General features: G+C 40.5%; 1 long non-coding RNA gene and 1 other non-coding gene across 5 annotated transcripts; both read right to left on the reverse strand.

The window, feature by feature from the left end:
• Nucleotides 1-937: 937 nt before the first annotated feature.
• Nucleotides 938-7,584, reverse strand: LOC102119385 (uncharacterized). 4 transcript variants are annotated; one of them, XR_012415286.1, is made up of 6 exons: nt 7,496-7,584; nt 3,733-3,949; nt 3,387-3,542; nt 1,375-1,431; nt 1,222-1,257; nt 938-1,114 (listed from the first exon to the last, which is right to left on the reverse strand). It is a non-coding gene; the product is annotated as an uncharacterized lncRNA (long non-coding RNA). The 4 variants fall into 4 exon arrangements; XR_012415284.1 differs by lacking the exon at nt 3,733-3,949 and adding an exon at nt 7,307-7,392; XR_012415285.1 differs by lacking the exons at nt 1,375-1,431; nt 3,733-3,949 and adding an exon at nt 7,307-7,392.
• On the reverse strand, nt 2,089-2,215 carry LOC123574991 (small Cajal body-specific RNA 15). The gene has a single exon (XR_006700162.1).
• Nucleotides 7,585-13,548: the final 5,964 nt, after the last annotated feature.

A 13,548-nucleotide genomic window follows, 5' to 3' on the forward strand; every position in this document is an offset into this window, starting at 1 on the left:
GGGCAAAGCTGAGGACGGGAAGGAAGACTGATCTCTAGCTAGGCAGCTTTTAGGCATCCTGCCTCACTGCCCCCAGGCCATTCTGTGAGCTCAATGCCCAACTCCATCAGCTACATTCCTGGTTCTCCTGTTCAAGTTTCCAGTTGCCACTTAAGCTCTGCACACATAGCATTTTCAAAGCTTGTGAGTGAAGCTGCAGAATAATTCCATTTGTGAAGCAATTACAATTCAGTATCACGTCCCACGGATGCCTCTAAACCCAGATATGCCCTAATCTCATCATTTAAGGTTTTGTGTTTTAAAAAAAGTCCACTTTGATGTTTTCTGGTGAAACCCTGTCTCTACTAAAAATACAAAAAATTAGCCAGACCTGGTGGTGGGTGCCTGTAATCCCAGCTACTCAGGAGACTGGGGCAAGATAATTGCTTGAACCCGGGGGTAGAGGCTGCTGTGAGCCGAGACTGTGCCATTGTACTCCAGCCTTGGCAACAAGAGCGCAACTCTGTCTCAAAAACAAACAAACAAAAAACCTCTGATGTTTTCCAGCACATGCAAAGCCTGACAAACTGAAAGACTCTCATCTTCTACTAAACTCTGGCTACTGGTATAAATGGCAGCTCAGATTCCTGAATTAACAGTTCACACTGACAATTTAATAACTCATTATACAAACACATACCTAGCCTGCAAAGCTGGACTGTCTACTCTGAAACAAGGGACAGCAGATGTAAGCACAGAAATGGTTCCAGTTATAAATAAACAAAAGATACATATATGTATATTAAAAAATGTTCTCAGCTACTGAAATAGAAACTACCAAGTAAGAAACAGGATATCACAAAGAAGGCAAGTTTGAATTCAGGGTTCTAATAGGCTTTATGGAATACTACACATGTTAATATGAACACGGATAAATGGATTAAAAACTCGACATCTATAAAGTTTTAATTAAATTTTTATTTGACCAAGAAAAAACTGTCTAGAATTGTCTGACATTTACACCAAATGTCAGACAAATCCACTTAAAGCAGATTAGGAACTTCAAGCATCACAATTATTCAGCATAAGGAGCCTTTGTTGAAACATCTTTCTCATTTATTTAGAAGAAAAACATCTAGAACAGAACCAAACAAAACTTCTGTGTTTTTGTAAAAAAATTCCAATCCTTAAACTACTATAAACAATCTACTGAAACTGTATTCAACAAGGGACAGGATTTACCTCAAGGCCATGTTCACCTGCAACATGCTGATAAGTCTGTTAAAAAACAAAGCAAAAAAAGAGTTTTTAAAAATTAGACCACTGTAGCCACAATCCCTAACACTGGACAGTTAAAACAAAAGATATCAAAATCTGTTGTTTTCTTAGCTTTACCTGTATCACTTTATAACTCCTGAGAAAGTCAATTCACATAAGCTGTGGCCTCCCCACCTTAACAAAGGGGAAAAAGAATATGTAAAACCACCACAGAATCTTGGTGTAAACTAACATGGGTTTAGTAACACAGAGTGCAGTATTAAGAATTTAAGGCACCCTTATAAGTCAGAATTGGAAAGTTGGTTTGAGACTTGCAAACTAAAATGACACTGGTTTCTGATAAAATTAAATGACTTTTATTTAGAAAAGTGTGTTTAATAAATTACTTCCTGCTGGTTCAAATGACACACAATCACTAGTATACATCCACTAAGATATTTCTGAAGTGTATACTTGGTCAAAAGTAAAAAGCAGAGCAAATGCATGGGCAGTGGGGCCTTTTTCTTAATACTTCTCATCCTCCAAAATCTGTTAAAATCATCATCTTCCACAACTCACACACTGGAAGCTGTCCACAGCACAATTCACTATGATGTGGCATTCTGTAAATAAGACTATATTGGTCTTGATGCAAGCAGGTTCAGCTACCATACTGCACTATAAGAAAAGTCCTCTCCTCAACTTACCAAGACAACTTCTCCAATTTCTAGTCACCTTCCTATCAATTAGTAGAGCAAGATTCTCACATGTTCACTATGTCTTTCTCCAGTTTTCTCATCTATAAATGTACTACTCCTATTTTCTATAGAAAGACAATGGAAAGCATATAATTGCTGTTGGTAGATAAGTAGGCCTTGAGTTTATTTTGCAAACAAGACCTGTTCTATCTACCTTTTCATTTAGGAGGCTAAAAGCAGAGTCAGCTTGATTTCAAGGACTCTATTTTCTTAGTCTCCAGAAGAACATAACCAAATCCAGCTTTTAAAACACTGTCCTTTACCATGTCAAGATACTTAAATAAAGATAATTTATAACTTCAAGCTATCGGAGATTAACTCTGTCCATATGCTTGTTTCACTGTAACCAATGGTTAATTAATCTAAATGCAAGAGAAGTGTTTGTTATTTGGAAAGAAGACCCCAGCTGATCAGCATCTTTTCTGTCATCCGGAAGTCCCCTGGAAGGAGTAGGACTATGACCTGGGCACAACAACTGCCCCTATTAGTACTTATTTTAGAGTTGCTACTGAACAGGTGGTGGTTCTTGTCAAGTATATCATGTCTGACTATTTCATTGTTTGTTTTCTGCTATCATCAGTTCCAGGAAAAAAAAAAAAAAAAAGCCCAAATTGATTGCTTTTTCATTTTGCCAGAATGTGACCGAATCATGGTTTTTAGCTCTATTTTCACCTTACTCAAATCCTGGAGGAATTAAACTATCATTTATTTGAAACGTTACAAATTAGCCTCCAGCTGATTCAAACAACATGTAGTCACTCAGAGCCAATAAAAATGTTTTGGTAGTATGAACTTGGATTCTAATCTTGCTGTCTCTCCTACTCTCATTCCTAAGTCTAAATGTTAGGTCTCTTGCTTGAAAGGAATTTAAGAGATGCCCTTAAATTCAAACAGACTGGATTGCAGAAAGGAATATAATCCATTCACTGGGAAAATACACAACCAACAAAACTGAGATTTCCCAACTGTGCACTATAACAATGCAGAAACACAGTTTTAGAGATGGCTTTACTGGGTATATACATTGCTCTTTGTAGACCCATCTATTATTCTGCCACCCAGACAGATTCTTACCCTCCTACTTCCTTCCTACTAAATGAATGTTTAAATTAAACATTTAAATTAAACATTCATTTAATTTAAAGGTGATAGGGCCAGGGAGAGGGAAGGAAAAAACAAGAAGCACTATCCAAAAGTAAGACCAGTACTTTGGAGAAAGGTAAAAGATACTCAACATTGTTTTTTGTACCATTTACAATATATAAACCAGCCACAGAGTCCTAGGCACCCAGAATGGACCTCCTCTTCCTTGTCTACCTAATGCCTGTATAGCCTCTTGGAAACACTGCCTTATTCCTCCCCGTCCCAGGAGAGGTTAAGTGCCACACTCACCTCTTTTAGATTACTTAAGTAGCTATACTGCAATCATTGACTTGTGTCTGCTCCACTTGACTATAAGCAAACTGAAGGCAGGGTTTGTGCCTTCATAATCTCTGAATGATCTGAAGATGGAAATAACTGCTTCGTGCTTTCAGGGAGCTCATATACCTGCAAAGAGAAAAGAGACATCAAATTATCTTCCAAATCAAAGGAAAAGTCTCTTTATTAGAAAGCAAAGCAGCTTTCAAATTTGTGTGTGGTTGGGGAGTAGAAGGAAACATTAAAATATGAATCTGCTGGGCACGGTGGCTCATGCCTGTAACCCCAACACTTTGGGGGGCCAAGACGGGCAGATCACCTGAGGTCAGGAGTTTAGACCAGCCTAGCCAACATGATGAAATACCATCTCTACTAAAAATACAATAATTAGCTGGGCATGGTGGCGGGCACATGTGATCCCAGCTACTCAGGAAGTTGAGGCAGGAGAATGGCTTGAACCAGGGAGGCAGAGATTGTAGTGAGCCGAGATGGCCGCCATTGCATTCCAGCCTGGGCAACAAGTGTGAAAACTCCGTCTAAAAAAAAAAAAAAAAAAACCCAAAATATCAACCTTTCTTCTGTCCCAGTACATCTTAAAGATCTGATACACAGTCCCATTACTAACAGTGCTCCATGGTGACTCCTAATCTAGGCAGAGTGGGAGGGGGCACAGAATGATCTGGGGATGGGAAAGATGTATGTGGTTTAGAATGCTCTTCCCATCATTGCAAGAGACCTTTGACACATTTAATATATATTACAGTTAGACTATCCTTACGAGAGCCCAAAGATCTTCAACATGTATATTTTAAATGTTCTGAATCATAAATTTGGTTCATATCCCCTGGAGGCTAGTGAGTGAAAGCTGCCCCCTTGACTACTGAGTAAGCTTAACTGTCAATCCTATATTTATAGCACAACATGAGTATCTGGCTTTCTGCTAGTTTCAGGATCTAAGACTTTATGGAATAAATCATATGCTATAAAGTTAATGTCAAATTAGGGATTTAGAAAGATCAAAGGTGATTCTTTTTCAAATGTCAAGTATCTTTAAAAGTCAATTTTAAAAGTGATACAAAGCAACAAAGTATTATAGCTCAGTACCTAACAGCCCCTCTCCCCCAAACAACTTTGGCCAAATTTATATATTAATCTGTAGGGTGGAAATCAGATAAACAAACCCCTTGTTACTGAAATTTCATCCTTTTCTTATAAAGTGATCGATGGCTAGAATTTTCAAACAGTGGGATCCTATGCTTCATTATTTTAAATCAGAAATAAAGGGATCATTCTATAGTTTGTTATTGGAAATGGTTCTCTGAATGTGTAGAGCACCGGTGAACAAATAAAACTTTGACGCACACACACATAGGTACATGCAAAAGAAAGAAATACATGTTCCCAGTCCTTCAAAGAACTGCAAGCCAACTTCCCAAAAATAACCACATATAACTAACTACCAAGGATTTCTACGTAAGGCATTTTAAACACCATTTACCAATTTATTATAAACTCAGTAGTGGGTATGTTTCTGTACAGTTATCCATTGAAAACTCATCTAAGTTCTGGAAGAGGGAGAAAAGGGAGATGGAATATAGAGGCTGTCACATGCTACTGGCTACTGGCAGGGGAAGGTAAGCAAGAGATAACTGGCCAAGAGAGTGAGAAGAAAAACTGCCTGTGGCTTGTCCATGTCCAAATCTACTAAATTGGTAGTCTTTTATTCTTAGCCCTTGATTCTCTAGCAGCTGGTCTGAACCACTGTCTGAAACCATTAAAAAAAAAAAAAAGTAATGGGATAAAAAGAATACAAAATGGCTGGGTGCGGTTTTGTAGAGATGGGGTTTTGCCCCATTGCCCAGGCTGGTCTCAAACTCCTGAGCGCAAGCAATCCATCCACCTCGTCCTCCCAAAGTGATGAGATTACAGGTGTGAACCACCACATCTGGCTGAGAAAATTTTAAATCTCAAGTTATATATGTGTATTTTTGTAGAGAAGTATCCTAGCTGATTAATAATAAACTTTCCAAGCATAGAAAAATATTACAGGCCAGGCGCAGTGGCTGACGCCTGTAATTCCAACACTTCAGGAGGTCAAGGTGGGAGGACGGCTTGAGCTCAGGAGTTTGAGAACAGTCTGAGCAACACACAGAGACCCTGTCTCTACAAAATATATATATATTTTAATTAGCCAGGGTGGTAGCACACACCTGTGGCCCTAGCTACTCAGGAGGCTGAGGTGGAGGAGCTCTTGAGCTCAGGAGGTCAAGGCTGCCAGTGAGCTGTGATCGCACCACTGCACTCCAGCCTGGATGACAGTGAGGTCTTGTCTCAAAAAAACAACAAAAGAATTAAAAATGGACATCTGTTTGTGTTCTCTGTGCCTGGAATTATACAGCTACTGGAAATACAAGCTACTGTGCTTGTTGTTGCATTTTTAAGGTGATACTTCTGCTCATGTCACAATCACAACAGCAATCATTCCTCTATATAATCTAAAATTTCTTTGAAATATCTTAAAAGTTGGTCTCTGTGGGGGTTTCTGAAAACCCTTCTCGGGGTTAGTGAAGTCAAAACTATTTTCATATGAACAAAAGCTCTTTGGAGTCCTCAATAACTGTTTAGTGGCTCCTGAGACCAACAAGTTTGAAAATTGTTTATATAGGAGCCGTGCACGGTGGCTCACACCTGTAATCCCAGCACTTTGGGAGGCGAAGGTGGGAAGATCACCTGAGGTCAGGAGTTCGAGACCAGCCTGGCCAATATGGTGGGACCCCCGTCTCTACTAAAAATACAAAAATCAGCCGGGCATGGTGGCACACACCTGTAATCCCAGCTACTTAGGAGAGTGAGGCAGGAAAATCACTTGAACCCAGGAGAGGGAGGCTATTCATGGCTTCCCCACAATGAACATCTGGTTGAATGAGTTCCCCAGTACTTAAGACACCCCCTATGTGAAGTGAACAGTTTTTCAATATTTGCTAATGTATGGTTTTCTGGGCCTCAGGCTCACTTATTTCCTTCACAGGCTTGCCACTTTCCTACAACACATTTCCATTTCAATAACATGAGAGAGATGAGTGCAATAATGCACAAGACACTTAAGCCACATAAGCACCAAATGTAAGATTACTTAAAACAGCTGAGGGTTGACTGCAGTGCACTCTACAGAATCAGTTTTCTAGGGTGAGCACATAGCGTGTTCAGTGAACCCCAGGCCGTTCTGTGTAAATGTGTGTAACAGGTAATGAAAGTTCCTTCTTCACATATTGTTACTACACATCTATTGCTAAAAGTGAAATGACAGAAGCGACGTGACAGACTCATCTCCATCTATAAAGTATGGAAGATGTAGATGACTGACACAGTTCTAACACACGCTGATTTTGCCTTTCATGGATTTATACTGTATGTAGACGTACATTCACCCTCTTCACTCCTCCTTGCAACTCCCCATCCACTTCGTAAAAAAAGACCAATTGTCTAGCAATGCAAAGAAACAGTATAGTGTAGAACAAATAATTCCGGGCTGAAAATGAAGAAATCGTGCTTTCACTCTCGGCTCTGTTATTAACAAGTTGTATAACTTTCGGCCTATCTCCCCTCACCACGCTTCAGTATAAGCTAAAAGGAGGGAGATGACCAAGATGGCTTTACTCACTTCTGACACCAAACGACTGCCAGCAGATTCAGGAAGCTTAAGAATTACCAGCTCTGTGTGTGTGTTCTAAAATTAATGCAACAGGTGCTGCTGCCTCCAACAGGCGTCACCGATTCAGAATGTTTGGGTTCGCGCAGGCCCTTATGGGACACAGGATGGCACCACCTATGTGAAAACTGCAAACTAGTCTGGTGAGTGCATATTTCTCCTTTCCACATTTATACTTACTTACCTCAGCTCCGTCGGCTACCAAGCTCGTTCTTCAAATGAGGTGGAGAAATGTAAGCGCAATGAACGAGGCCCAGATCGCTGGTGGCGCTGAACCCCCAAAAGATACACACAGCGACAGATGCAACGACCCCTCACCTCTACCCCCCTTCCCTGCTGCATCCTTTGAAACCTGATACGCCTGCCTGCTTACCAGGACGCTGCTGTCACCGGCTCCGCTGGGTGGTCAGAGACCGGACTTAACTCCACGCTACCGCCCCTCCAATGTCCCACCTTTCTAGTAAATCCACTCTCCTTCCGGCGGAAAAGCCCTTCTAGTTTCCTGGGCGTGAGAGGAAGTCCAGCCCCACGCGCTAGCGGGATCTAACTGGATGCGCCGAGGAGCTTCGCGCAGGCTCAGAATCGATCGCTCGGCTGGTTGACGTTATCAAGAAGAGAGTCGCTTTGGACTGGGGGAAGGCTTGCGCGGGATCAGGTTGTTGCTGGGTCCGAGGGCGGTAGGGAGTGGAGAGAGCGCCGGGAGTCGCTTAGCGGGGTCTAGGAGAACGGCTTGCAGATTCACATCTCCTCTGCCCGCGGATGTCCTCCGGGGAATTGAGGCTTCCTTCCTCAGCGGCCCTTTTTTCTCTCTTTGCTCCCGCTGCCCCTTGTATTTGGTTTCTTACTATTTATGTAGCATCATTGCTTGCGGTTATAATGGCCACCACTTTATTGAGCATTCACTGTACAAGCATCTCGCAGCAGGCGCTCATAAGCATCTGGCGATTCTTGGCCACTGCTGGAAGCCCAGCCATTCTTTGGAAGGAATTTGACAGCCTACATAATCCTGTACTCTAATATCCACATGGTACTCTTGGAGCTAGGAAGATGAAATTGCCGTTATATTAGTTTTCTGAAGCCGCCATAACAAAGTACCACACACTGGATAGCTTAAAACAACAGATATGTTTTCTCGTTTTCTGGAGTCTGGAAGTCAGAAATCAAGATGTCAGTGGGCCTTGCTTCTTCTGAGGCTCTGGATAGAATCCTTCCTGCCTATTCCTAGCTTCTGGTGGGAGCCAGCAATCATTGGTATTCTTCGGCTTGTAGCTGCATTAATCCATTCTCTTCCTCTTTTATCAAATGGTATACTCCCTGTGAGTCTCTGTCTCTGTGTCTTTTATAAGGAAACCAGTCCTATTAGGTAAAAGGCTCACCTTACTCCAGTATGACCTGATCATGACTTATCACATCTGCAATGACACCCTTTCCAAATAAGATCACATTTCGAGGTTCCAGGAAGGACATGAATTTTGTGGGCGACACTAACCAACCCAGTATAGCTATTCAAGTTCTTAAGAAGTAAACAAACGAAGAGTTGACAAACAAATGTAGTACAAGTGGATTCAAACTTAGTTCAGTTTTATCTGAGTATTGATAGACATTCGGGATATCCCTTTAAAAGATGGGTAGGGGCCGGGCGTGGTGGCTCACGCCTGTAGTCCCAGCACTTTGGGAAGCCGAGGTGGGCGGATCAGTTGAGGTCAGGAGTTTGAGACCAGCCTGGCCAACATGGCGAGACCCCGCCTCTACTGAAAATACAAAAATTAGCCGGGCATGGCAACAGGTGCCTGTAGTCCCAGCTACTTGGGAGGCTGAGGCAGGAGAATCGTTGAACCTGGGAGGTTGCAGTGAGCCGAGATCACGCCATTGCACTCCAGCCTGAACAACAGAGGGAGACTTCGTCTCTAAATAAATAAATAAATAAATAAATAAATAAAACATGCTGGGTAAGATTTGACTGTGCCATCATAGACTGTCAGAGACAACATTCTGGGCAAAAGAAACATTACAGACAAGGAAGCACGGGTTGAACTGTAAAATGAATTAGGTTAAAGCGGGAAAGACCTTCATTGCATGCTGAAGAGTTTGGAGCCTTTTCTTTATATAAAATTAGGAGCAAATCAACGTGTTTCAGCAACTTAGTTGTGCTTTGAAGATTAATTTACCAGTTTGGGCCAAGCCTGCTTTGCATTTCTTACTCCAGTTTAAGAAGTCTTACATCCTATTATCTGAGCATAACGTGCTGTTTTCATTGTAGTGTCTCTGCCCATCCTGTCTCCTCTGCCTGGAATGCTGCCATGGGGCTACATAATATTCACTTGTCCTTTTTTTTTTTTTTTTTCTTGTCCTGGAAATTGTATTATAGCATGGCGAGGAGTTGAGTGGGGAGAGAAAGTTCTTCAACCCATTTTATGGCATTAGTATCCCCGTAATACCAAGACTGATAAAAAGCACGAGAAGAGAAAACTACATGCCAAACTCAACGTAGATACAAAGCTCTAAAATAAAGTTCTATCGGGAACAAGAAAAGGTGTATCTCAGAAATGATTTAACATTAGGAAACCTGTTACTATAAATCATTGTATTAATAGTTCAGAGGTTTAGGCCGGGCGCGGTGGCTCAAGCCTGTAATCCCAGCACTTTGGGAGGCCGAGACGGGCGGATCACGAGGTCAGGAGATCCAGACCATCCTGGCTAACACCGTGAAACCCCGTCTCTACTAAAAAATACAGAAAACTAGCCGGGCGCGGTGGCGGGCGCCTGTAGTCCCAACTACTCGGGAGGCTGAGGCAGGAGAATGGCGTGAACCCGGCAGGCGGAGCTTGCAGTGAGCTGAGATCTGGCCACTGCACTCCAGCCTGGGCGACAGAGCGAGACTCCGTCTCAAAAAAAAAAAAAAAAAAAAAAGTTCAGAGGTTTAAAGCTACATGATTATCTCAATAACATTATTTTTTGAAAAATTCAATAGCTACTTTGACTTAAGAGAAAAATCTTTAAGCAAATGGGGAATGAATAGCAACTTGATAAAGGACACTTATCAGAAATCTATGGTAACCATCATACTAAATAATACAACAGAAGCATTCCCATTACTGTTAGGGAAAATGAGAATACTCACTTTTACTGCTAATGTTCAACATGGTGCTGGATTTTCTAGCCAATACAGTAAAACAAGCAAAAGGCAAAAACATTAGGAAAGGAAGAAATGAAAATAGTATTTTCAGAAAATGTAATTTTCTTTCTAGAAAATAGAATGTAAGGACAACCTACTAGATGGTGCAGCAAGGTGGCTAAATAGATTAAAGTCATAACTTACATTTTTTGTATATAGCAGTAATAAAATAGAAAAAAGGGAACCCACCCAAAGGGGCCAAATGAAGTACCTATGAGTACACTGAACAAAAGATGTATGAGACTTATGGGAAAATATGAAATATCATTGAAAAATATTAAAGACTTAAGTAAATGGATATTTCATGTTCCAGGATGGGAAATTTTAGTATTCTAAAGATATTAGTCTATTGCAAATTAATAAAAATTTGATGTAGTGCCTACAAAATATTAATATTATACTAATAGGATCTTTCCAAAAAACTCTATTTGGTCAAAGTGTATTATTATTTTGACACACTACTAGGTTTCATTATCTATTTAGAATGTTTATTTAGAATGAGTGATATTGGTATGTAGGAGGTTTTTGTACTATATTAATCAGCTATTGAGACTTAAAGTTATACTAGATTTCTTAAATTTATTTTTATTTCGTATTTGCCTATGGTCTGAAATAATTTAAGTAACTTTGGAATGATCTGCTCTTTGAAGGATGCAGAACTCGGTTATGAAATTATTACATAGTATTATATGGTGTGTTTTAAACAATGTAGTCTACTCTTTATGATAATTGGACTATTCAACTTTTCTACTTTATGTGGGCTCAATTACGATTATTTATATTGTGTTTTAAAGTCTATTAATCACAAGTGGGTTTTGGATTTTGTGAAATACTTTTTCTGCATCTACAGTTATGATTATGGGATTTAGCTTGTTGATGGGTTACCTTTTTTTTTTTTTTTTTTTTTTTGAGACAGAGTCTGGCTCTGTCTCCCAGGCTGGAGTGCAGTGGCCGGATTTTAGCTCACTGCAAGCTCCGCCTCCCGGGTTTAGGCCATTCTCCTGCCTCAGCCTCCCGAGTAGCTGGGACTACAGGCGCCCGCCACCTCGCCCAGCTAGTTTTTTGTATTTTTTAGTAGAGATGGGGTTTCACCGTGTTAGCCAGGATGGTCTGGATCTCCTGACCTCGTGATCCGCCCGTCTCGGCCTCCCAAAGTGCTGGGATTACAGGCTTGAGCCACCGCGCCCGGCCGTGATGGGTTACCTTAATTGATTTTTGAATGTTGAACTAGCCTTCAACATTCAAACTTGGTGATTGATATAGTTTGGCTCTGTGTCGTCACCCAAATCTCTTCTTGAATTGTACTCCCATAATTTCCACGTGTTGTAGGAGGGACCCGGTGGGAGATAATTTGAATCATGGTGGTTCCCCCATACTGTTCTCGTGGTAGTGAATAACTCTCATGAGATCTGATGGCTTTATCAGGGGTTTCTGCTTTTGCATCTTCCTCAGTTTCTCTTGCCGCTGCCATGTAAGCAGTGCCTTTTGCCTCCCGCCATGATTCTGAGGCCTCCCCAGCCATATGGAACTGTAAGTCCAATTAAACCTCTTTTCCTTCCCAGTCTCAGATATGTCTTTATCAGCAGTGTGAAAACAGACTAATACAGTAAAAGTGTATGATTCTTTTTCTTCATTGTTGGACTAAATTTGCTAATGTTTTATTGAAGATTTCGCATCTATGTTTATGAGAGATATTGGTCTGTCATTTTCTTTTCTTTGTCTGGTTTTGGTATGAGGGTGATGTTGTCCACATAGAATTAGTTAGGAAAGCCAGGCACGGTGGGTCACGCCTGGAATCCCAGCAGTTTTGGAGGCTGAGGCGGGTGGATCACTTGAAGTCAGGAGTTTGAGACCAGCCTGACTGACCTGGTGAAACCCCATCTCTACTAAAAATACAAAAATATTAGCTGGGCGTGGTGGTGCATGCCTGTAATCCCAGCTACTTGGGAGGCTGAGGCAGGAGAATTGCTTGATCCCAGGAGATGGAGGTTGCAGTGAGCTGAGATGGCGCCATTGCACTCCAACCTGGGTGACAAGAGTGAACATCCATCTCAAAAATAAAAAATATAAATAAAAAATAAATAAAAAAGCCGGGCGCAGTGGCTCACGCCTGTAATCCCAACACTTTGGGAGGCCGAGGCAGGTGGATCACAAGGTCAGGAGATCGAGCCCATCCTGGCTAACATGGTGAAACCCCATTTCTATGAAAAATACAAAAACAATTAGCCGGGCGTGGTGGTGGACACCTGTAGTCCCAGCTACTCAGGACGCTGAGGCGGGAGAATGGCGTGAACCTGGGAGGCGGAGCTTGCAGTGAGCAGAGATCAGGCCACTGCACTCCAGCTTGGGTGACAAGGCGAGACTCTGTCTCAAAAAAAAAAGTTAGGAAAGATTCTCTCTACTTCTATCTTTTGAAAGAGAGTGTAGATAATTTGCATAATTTCTTCCTTAAATGTTTCATGGAATTCATCAGTTAGACCATCTGGATCTAGTACTTTCTGTTTCAGAAAGTCACCAATTATTGATTCCATTTTAAAAATAGGTATAGGCCTATTCAGATTGTTTCTTCTTGTGTAAGTTTTGCCAGATTGTGTCTTTAAGAAATTGGTCCATTTCATTTAGGTTATCAAATTTATGAGCGTAGAGTTTTTTTTCTTGTTTTTGTTTTTGGACAGAGTTTTTATCACCCTTTTAATCTTCATGGGATCTGTAGTGATGTTCCCCTCTTTCATTTTTAATATTAGTAATTTATGCCTTCTCAATTTTTTTTGTAGTTAGATTACTAGAAGTGTTTTGCTTTTATTGCTCTTTTTCAAGAACAAGCTTTTTGGTTTCAACGATTTTTCTCTATTTTCTGTTTTAAATTTCATTGATTTCTGCTCTAATTTTTATTATTTGTTTTCTTCTACTTACTTTGTATTTAATTAACTCTTCTTTTTCCGTTTTCCTAAAGTGGAAGCTAAAATTGATTTTAGATCTTTCATTTTTTCTAATATATGCATTCAATGGTGTTAATTTCCCTCTAATCACTGTTTTAACTGCTTCCCACAAATTTTGATTGTATTTTCACTTTCATTTAATTCAAAGTATTTCAAAATTTCTCTTGAAATTTCTTCTTTGGCTCATATGTAAATTAGAAGTATATTTAATCTCCAAATATTTTGGGATTTCTAAGTTATTTTTCTATTATTGATTTCTAGTTAAATTCCATTGTTGTCTGAGAGCAGACATTGTATAATTTCTTTTTTTTT

This window comes from Macaca fascicularis, chromosome 7, assembly GCF_037993035.2.
Source record: "Macaca fascicularis isolate 582-1 chromosome 7, T2T-MFA8v1.1".
Taxonomy (NCBI): domain Eukaryota; kingdom Metazoa; phylum Chordata; class Mammalia; order Primates; family Cercopithecidae; genus Macaca; species Macaca fascicularis.